General features: G+C 46.8%; 1 non-coding gene across 1 annotated transcript; it reads left to right on the top strand.

Annotated features, from left to right (window-relative positions):
- The first annotated feature begins 2,036 nt into the window (after nucleotides 1–2,036).
- Nucleotides 2,037–2,118, top strand: trnal-cag (transfer RNA leucine (anticodon CAG)). The gene has a single exon. It is a non-coding gene; the product is annotated as a tRNA-Leu (tRNA).
- The last annotated feature ends 6,955 nt before the right edge of the window (nucleotides 2,119–9,073 follow it).

Below are 9,073 nucleotides of genomic sequence, written 5' to 3'. Positions count from 1 at the left end.
TTTGAGCCACAAATCTAAGGTCTGTGCGAGAGAATGGAAATTCGATTCTGATTCAACAAAGAAACCAAGATCTGCGTGACATGACTGGGATTGCGATACTTGCCTTGGTAAATGATTGCACCTGTTGCTCGGTACAGAACAGTTTTCACGTTTACACGGAACATGAAACACACGGACTACAGGGAAAATGCACAAAGCCGAACAGATCGTGTTCCACATCAGACCGTGCAGCATACTTACGGCTTCGACGTCTGTTTTGAAGATTAAACGTCCCAAAGAATGTTCTCGACGTGAAAAGTGGAGGTAGCATTACTATCCGAGAAGGACAGATCACATTGTGAGGATGCACACACCTCGGTGCCAGTACGAGTTGGCGTTTTCCTTGTCTTTGACCTGAACCATGCGGCTTGCTGCAGAGATGTCTACACCTGTGCATGAACCACACGGCGGCCAGCTGAGGTGGAAAGCAGTGTGGGAATCGATGGGAAGCGACTCAGAAAGTTTATGAAATTCTCTCCTCCTTATTAGAGATGCAGTTTCTGTTCACTTCAATCTAAAAGGCAGTTTCAGAGTGTATTAACAGATGTCAAAAGGTGATTCCGCCCCCCCCCCCCCAACAAACCAGAAGACGTCAAAGAGGTGCTAACTGTATCTGAGTGCTCTTTGTTCTCGATGCTAAACGTGAGACAGTCCAAGGGCATGAGTTATAAAGTAATCTCACAACCAATAGCAGGGCAATTCCAACCTACTCTTTCAAACATGCTGCAGCCTTAGAGCACCAGCACAGACATTTTGAGAAGCTCGGCACTTTCCCACACCACAGTTAATTTCCCGGGAACCAAACACATTTTCCATTTGCGTTGAACATCAACATAACGGGGATCAAACCAGCATTTCAACAAACTGTTGGAGGTGACCAGCAGAAACGGCAGCAGCGGGACACAAAACCACGCCACTGTCGAAACGGGAACCTGGATGTAGCGCGATAGACTGCTCGATCACACTTTTCCGGCGTCAGCAATTGTCTGCTGCATAACAAAAGGTGCAAAGTCACATGGGGTGAGTTGGAAACTCGAGATCATAAGTTTAAGGTGAGTGATCTGAAATTGACAAAGGACCCGAGGCACATTTCTCACACACAAGGTTATGCATGTATGGAATGAGCTACCAGAGGAAGTGGAGGAGGCTATGGCACTCAGAAAACTGCAATGGTAATCGGATGAGTTTCTGGATAGGATGGGTTCAGAGGGATTGAGGCCAAATGCTGGGGAACGGGACTTGTTTAACTTTGGCTATGTGGTGAGCATGGATGAGATACACAGAAATATCACTTTCCACGCGGTGTACCCCAATTACGTTGTGTTGCTTACACCAGTTTTAAAGGATTAAGTTTTAGCGGAGTTTGCCGTCGCAGTCTGTGGCACAATCATTTAGTCTGGTCGACAGCACACGGGAAAGGTAGTATTGTGAAACACTGCAGAAACGAACGACTTCCTTACTTTTGCTCCGACTGACCATACTTGGTGAAATTTTCCCAGATCCTCAGCTGAGGATATTTGCTGCTGGAAGTGACACAGTGATTGAAACGTTGCTGCACGGTATAATGTGGAACACGGCCTGCTCAGCTTTGTGCATTTTCCCTGTAGTCCGGTGTGTTTCGTGTTCCGTGTAAAAGTGAAAGTTGTCCTGTTTCGAGCAATGGGTGAAATCATTCAGCAAAGCAAGAATCGAAATTGAAGTAATGTCAAGCAGCTCATGGTGATTTGACCAAATCATTACCGAACATATATTCTCACGCAGTCAAAGATACATTTCTGGTTGAAAAGAGTCTGAGAAGATAGACTCAGCTTACCATTGATTTTTGTCTGGATTGATGGGCTTTCATGATCTGCTGCGAAATTGTCATTGTAGCTGGGCACATCCCAGCAGCTGTGCGAGTCGGAGAGGGATCATGGAACCCTTTTCATTTTACTTAGCATGTGTGGTTATGCAGGAGCACAATTCGAAATGCAAGTAAATGCGCTACCGCGCTGTCTGGTAGTGTGGCCGAGCGGTCTAAGGCGCTGGATCCAGGTTCCAGTCCTGAAAGGGGCGTGGGTCCGAATCCCACCACTGCCATTCCAGCTGGTCAACTCCACCGCTGCAGCATTGTTAAAATCCCCGCTGCGTTGATATTCCAGGGGAATTAACTGTGGTGAATATTGTGAAGTCTCTCTGCTGTCATGATGGTGCTCGCCTCCCCTGCCGAAAATCGCAAACAGCTCAGCGCTTGGTTTACGTTCCAGGCAAGTTGAGCTTTTACTGGAACCGAATGGAGACTGTTATTTCATCGCTGTTGTGAAACAAAGTCCTGCGCTGAATCGATTCATCGTTATTTGGCTTTCTGGCGAATGGGAAATTCTTTCCACTGAATGTGTTATTGAATTTCTCCCATTTCCTTCATTTCCGTCTTGGAGACACCGGAAGGGAAAGGTAATCTAATCGAGACTGTGATTGGTGAAATTCACTTTTTTATGGCCCATACTTATTATATTCTTTCTTTCTCTCTTTTCAGCATTGTCCGGGAAGTGGTGGTGCACTAAGGCTGCAGTATGTTTGAAAGAGTAGTTTGGAATTGCCCAGTTGTTAGTTGTGAGGTTACTTTATGCCTCATGCCCTCGGACTGTCTCACATTTAGCATTCATGCTTCGCTGTGTCTGAACATGCATTAGGTATGCCAGTTTTGTTTGTGTTCCGTGTTAAATGCTTTCTGTTTGCGATTCGCTCAATACATTACGAGTTAACAGGGGTTCTGAGGTAACTTCCAGCAGCAAAAATCCACAACTGAGGATCTGGAAAAAATTCACGAAGTATGGTCAGTCACAGCAAAAGTAAGGGAGTCGTTCGTTTCTGCAGTGTTTCACAATACTACCTGTCCCGTGAGCAGTCGAACAGTCTAAATGATTGTGCTACAGACTGCGACGGCAAGCTCCGCTAAAAAGTAATCCTTTCAAACACAACGTTATTGGGGTACACCGCGTGGAAACAGATACTTCGGTGTATCTCATCCATGCTCACCACATATCCAAAATTAAACAAGTCCCGTTCCACAGCATTTGGCCTCCATCCCTCTAAACCCATCCTATCCAGAAACTGATCCGATTACCATTGCAATTTTCTGAGTGCAATAGCCTCCTCCACTTCCTCTGGTAGCTCATTCCATACACGCACAACCTTGTGTGTGGGAAATGTGCCTCAGGTCCTTTGTCAATTTCAGAGCACTCACCTTAAACCTATGCTCCCGAGTTTCCAACTCACCCTAGCTTGGGTAAAACACGTAAATACTCAGTTCAAAACCCTTCCATAAAATCATGTCGCAGCCGTTATGCTGCCGGGAAAGTTGTCCCAGCCTATTCCACCTCACTCTACAGTCCGAACATTGACGACATCCTTGTCTATATTTTGTCACCAATTTCACGTCTGTTTCTTTTTTTAACTTTTTCAAGATGTCAATTACCCTGGATAACAACGAGCTGTTGGAAAAATAGTGTTTCACAATACTAACTTTCCGGTGAGCAGTCGAACAGACTAAATGATTGTGCCATAGACTGCCACGGCAAGCTCCGCTAAAAAGTAATCCTTTAAAGCCGGTGTAAGCAACACAACGTTATTGGGGTACACTGCGTGGAAACAGATACTTCGCTGTATCTCAACCATACTCACCACATCGCCAAAATTAAACAAGTCCCATTCCACAGCATTTGGCCTCCATCCCTCTAAACCCATCCTATCCAGAAACTCGTCCAATTACCATTGTAATTTTCTGAGTGCAATAGCCTCCTCCACTTCCTCTGGTAGCTCATTCCATACACGCACAACCTTGTGTGTGGGAAATGTGCCTCAGGTCCTTTGTCAATTTCAGAGCACTCACCTTAAACCTGTGCTCTCGAGTTTCCAACTCACCCCAGCTTGGTTAAAACTCATAAATTCTCTGTTTACAACCCTTCCATAAAATCATGTCGCAGCCGTTAACGCTGCCGGGAAAGTTGTCCCAGCCTGTTCCACCTCACTCTACAGTCCAAACATTGACGATATCCTTGCTGAAAATGTGTTGCTGGTTATAGCGCAGCAGGTCAGGCAGCATCCAAGGAACAGGAAATTCGACGTTTCGGGCCAGAGCCCATCATCAGCAATGAGGAGAGTGTACCAGGCTGGCTAAGATAAAAGGTAGGGAGGAGGGAATTGGGGGAGGGGCGATTGAGATGTGATAGATGGAAGGAGGTCAAGGTGAGGGTGATAGGCTGGAGTGTGGTGGGGGCGGAGAGGTCAGGAAGAAGATTGCAGGTTAGGAGGGCGGTGCTGAGTTGAGGGAACCAACTGAGACAAGGTGGGGGGAGGGGAAATGAGGAAACTGGAGAAATCTGAGTTCATCACTTGTGGTTGGAGGGTTCCCAGGCGGAAGATGAGGCGCTCTTCCTCCAACCGTCGTGTTGTTATGTTCTGCCGATGGAGGAGTCCATGGACCTGCATGTCCTCGGTGGAGTGGGAGGGAGAGTTAAAGTGTTGAGCCACGGGGTGGTTGGGTTGGTTGGTCCGGGCGTCCCAGAGGTGCTCCCTGAAGCGTTCCACAATTAGGCGGCCCGTCTCCCCAAAATAGAGGAGGCCACATCGGGTGCAGCGGATGCAATAGATGATGTGTGTGGAGGTGCAGGTGAATTTGGGGCGGATATGGAAGCATCCCTTCGGGCCTTGGAGAGAAGTAAGGGAGGAGGCGTGGGCGCAAGTTTTACATTTCCTGCGGTTGCAGGGGAAGGTGCCGGGAGTGGAGGTTGGGTTGGTGGGGGGGGTGTGGACCTGACGAGGGAGTCACGAGGAGAGTGGTCTTTGCGGAACGCTGATAGGGGAGGGGAGGGAAATATATCCCTGGTGGTGGGGTCCGTTTGGAGGTGGCGGAAATGACGGCTGATGATACGTTGTATACGGAGGTTGGTGGGGTGGAAGGTGAGAACCAGTGGGGTTCTGTCTTGGTGGCGGTTGGAGGGGCGGGGCTCAAGGGCGGAGGAGCGGGAAGTGGAGGAGATACAGTGGAGGGCATCGTCGATCACGTCTGGGGGGAATCTGCGGTCCTTGAAGAAGGAGGCCATCTGGGCTGTACGGTACTGGAACTGGTCCTCCTGGGAGCAGATGCGGCGGAGACGAACGAATTGGGAATATGGGATGGCGTTTTTACAGGGGGCAGGTTGGTGACGATATCCATATCTATATTTTGTCACCAATTTAAAATCTCTTTTTTTAAAAAAAAATATTTTCAATATGTCAATTACCCTGGATAACAACGAGATATTGGAAAAAGAAAAGTGAAACGTAGAATGTCTTCAACTTTCAGTGCTGGATGCCACTGAACCGCAGGGCATCTGGCTGAGGCTTGTTTCTGTAGTGTAGCGGTCATCACGTTCGCCTCAACACGCGAAAGGTCCCCCGCTCGAAACTGGGTAGAAACTGCTTTGTTCTTCAACTGCAGCCTTTTACACGGACAAGCACGGAGCTTTATTTCTTGCTTTCCCATCTGCAAACCTGCCTTGGAAATTGCTCGAACAAATCTGCTCTCTTTGTGAAATGTGATGCAATTCCATTTAGTTAGTGTGCAAAGCATGGTAAAGGTTTTCTCCAACCTGGTCAAGCGACTCAATAAATTTTGCTAAATTCCATGGTGCTTATTAGAAATGCAGTTTCTGTTCACGTCAATTTAAAAGGCAGTTTCTGAACATAGTAACAGAAGTTACTACTCACCCCTCCCCAACTCCGGAAGAGGTGCTAACTGCACTTGATTGCTTTTTGTTCTCGATGTGAAGAGCTCTCACGCCTGAGTCACCTTCACGTCTCTTGCTGCTGAGTGACTCACAAAGAAGGAGATTCACCAGAGCTGCAACTGCCTCACTTTCCCACTCGAGCTCCCGTTTACATTTTCCTGCTGCTCAGTGATTTAAAGAAAACCAAAAGGTTGCGATGTCATTCTGTAGCCTCTCTGTCAATTCCTCCGTTTCAGTTCCAAAATGGCTTAGATCTCGGGACGCACCTTAATACTAGCGACGTTATGAAATCACAAGTCCAGAGGTTCCTTTGAGAGTGTAATTTCTTTCATTGCTTTTGCTGATTGAATGAGTCACTAACGTGCGAACTGATCCAAACCATGATTTAGCACCTTTGGGAACTGTATTCATATTGAATCTGGGACATGACTTGCAGCTGGAGCAGAAATTCTGGAGGGGAAGCTTGGAAACACGGATTGGGGGTCAGTGTCACTTCCTGACCCAGCCTGGAATTTCCAAGTACATTTCCAAAACTATACCTAACCATCGGAGTGGCTCGATCTGCCCCTGTGTAGCAGGTCCGAAGGGCTGAATGGAACATCAGAATGTAGGGCTCCGGGACACGAGGGGGGCATTCGGCCCTTTGACACTACTCCACCAGTAAATCAGATTGTGGCTTATCTCATGGCGTTCCCACCTGCACTTTGCTCTCCATGCACCATTATCCCTGATTCACCTGTCTATGGAAAATCAGATGAAGCCAACCTCGACATAATATAAGGATTCAGCCCTCCCAAACTTCTGGGAAGGAGAATTCCCACCTGAATGAATTCCCACTTTGTGATTTTTTTTCACTCCAGTTGTGACTGAGGATGGAGGGTGTCACTGTTTCCTTTTCTCGTCCCACTCCTCCACTGCTCACGACAAATGTTAAATGTAACCAGGTTGGTGAAATGGCTGATGATAAAGATCTTAGACTGGGTCAGATTCAGTGATAAGAACAAGTCAGGCAGATTTCTTTAGACAGCCACAAGTTACGAACAGCACTAGCGGAGGAGTATGGTGGATTTGTGCATAGCACTGCTGCCGCACATACCACGGAGATGGGTTCAGTTCCAACCTCGGGCGACCCTCTTGTGGAGTTTGAACATTTTCCCCACGCCTCTCTGCGTTTCCACCCAGTGATCCAGTTTCCTGCCACAGTCCAAATATGTACAGTTTAAAGTGGATTGCCCATAGTGCCCAAGGATGTGTGGGTTAGTTATGGGAAATGCAGGGTTCCATGGATAAGATTGGGGGCATGTCCAAGTGGGGATGCTGTTGGGTGGGTAAGTGTGGACTTAATGGACGGAACGTCCTGCCTCTACACTGTAGAGCTTCTATGACAATGACAACAAGTTTGGGCTATACAAACACCCAGTGGGTATATACCTAATCCTCTCTCCTCAAGGTCTCATATGTTTTATTTCTCTCTCTCATTCTAAGAGTAACCTTTAAAAGCCTTTCTAATATAAGCCCTTCATCCCAGGAATAAGTGTAATGAAATATCTCTGAACTGCTTCCAATGTAATTATATCCTTTCTCAGATAAGGAGACACAAAAGACTAATCTCACACTCAGATCACAATGTTTATAATTGTTTTCTCAAAGTGCTGTGAGTCTTTGCAACACTCTTCCCCATAGAGTATTGGAGGCAGAGATACTGAATTTTTTGAGTCACAGATGGAAGGTTCAAAAATAACAACAGAGTCAAGGATTATCGACGAATTGGCAGCAATGTGCATTGTGAGGGGAAAATGTAGACAGTGGTATCAAATAACATGGCTTCAGAAACTGCAGGAATATAATGCAAAATGAAATGATAATATCGATAAAATGTTAAGGGGGAATACAAGATGGCGGCGATCCAGAAGGTCTGCTTTGCTGGGCTCTGCATCAACACACGGGCAAAGTGTTTCTCTATCCCGCCCCATCCCAGCCCTTTACTTAAAATTCAACACTAGAAGAGTGATTGAATCATTACTGATCCCGGTTTGTCAAAGGGAAATGACAAAACACGGGAAAGGATCAAGTAAGTCCCAACAAGCGGTGCACCCGTCAGCATCGAGCATGCCTGAGACCGCCGCTGCAACCCACTCCGCTCGTTCCATGGACCCAGTTACTCACCAGGCCTTGGTCACTGAGTTCACCAAGTTACGTGAAATGATTGAAGCCATGATTGAAGAACCGTTCAGCCGTGGCTAGAGCCGCTCTCAGCCGTGCTCCAGAAACATGAGCAGCAACTTGACAGCCTTGGAAACAGAACAGACGATGCCAAGGGCCGAACTGCAGCGACAGAGACCGTGATCGATTCCTCTCGGGAGAGGATCCTCGCCACTGAAAAACAGGTCTGCACCTTAACTGAACAAGATGACGAACTGAACAAGATGATGAGCTCGAGAACAGGATGAAGAATATACACATCGTCGGTTTGCTGGAGCGGACAGAAGGTGGTCAGCTGGTGAGTTTTTTTCAAGAACTGGCTGCAGCGATTCCTTCACTTCGAAACTGAGGAGGGACGGGTGAAGACTGAGACAGTTCATCGGGTTACGGCGTGGAAGTCAGACTCAGACCAACATCTTCATCCTGTCCTTGCGCGATTACTTAGTTTTGGGGACAAACAAAGATTGATGGAAGCTTTAGAACCCAGGGGAAAGAGCCGATGGGTTTAATTCACGAGGGCTCCAGGATTATGTTCTGTTAGGACTTTTTAGCGGCGGTGACTCAGGAAAGAAAATCTTTTGATGATATCAAGAGAAGAGTAAGGGAACTCGGGATTCAGTATTCCTAACGCTTCCCAGCGGTGTCCGTATTGCTTTGAATGGATCCGTGATCCCGTCTGACTCTCAAGAGAAAGCGAAAAGTTTGTGGACATTTTAAAGTAAGTTGGATATTTAGGTAACCATGTTTCTCTCTGAAAGAAATTTTGTTGGATTTTTCTGCTATTAACCAGTGTTAAATTATAGCCTGGAATGGGTAGAGTACTCAGTTTTAACTTCTTCATTAGTATTAATACTTTTTTTTTCTTTCTTTGCTTGTGTCTGGGGTGCAGCTCCAACTGGAGGGAGTTACAAATGTAGTTGTGATGACTAAGTGCCGACTGAAGGGCAGTTCAAGCCCGATTTTTGTTGTTAATTGCCCTGGATTCTTTATTGGTAGCGAGCACAAAATAAAGTTTTGAGATATGTAAGCGTCCCCAGTGGGCGGTGGGGGGTAAATTCCACAATCGAGTGTCATTGGCATTT

This window comes from Hemiscyllium ocellatum, unplaced genomic scaffold (genome assembly GCF_020745735.1).
Source record: "Hemiscyllium ocellatum isolate sHemOce1 unplaced genomic scaffold, sHemOce1.pat.X.cur. scaffold_452_pat_ctg1, whole genome shotgun sequence".
Classification (NCBI taxonomy): Eukaryota; Metazoa; Chordata; class Chondrichthyes; order Orectolobiformes; family Hemiscylliidae; genus Hemiscyllium; species Hemiscyllium ocellatum.
Note: the sequence above shows the minus strand (reverse complement) of the source record. Positions and strands in the feature narration are given on the sequence as shown.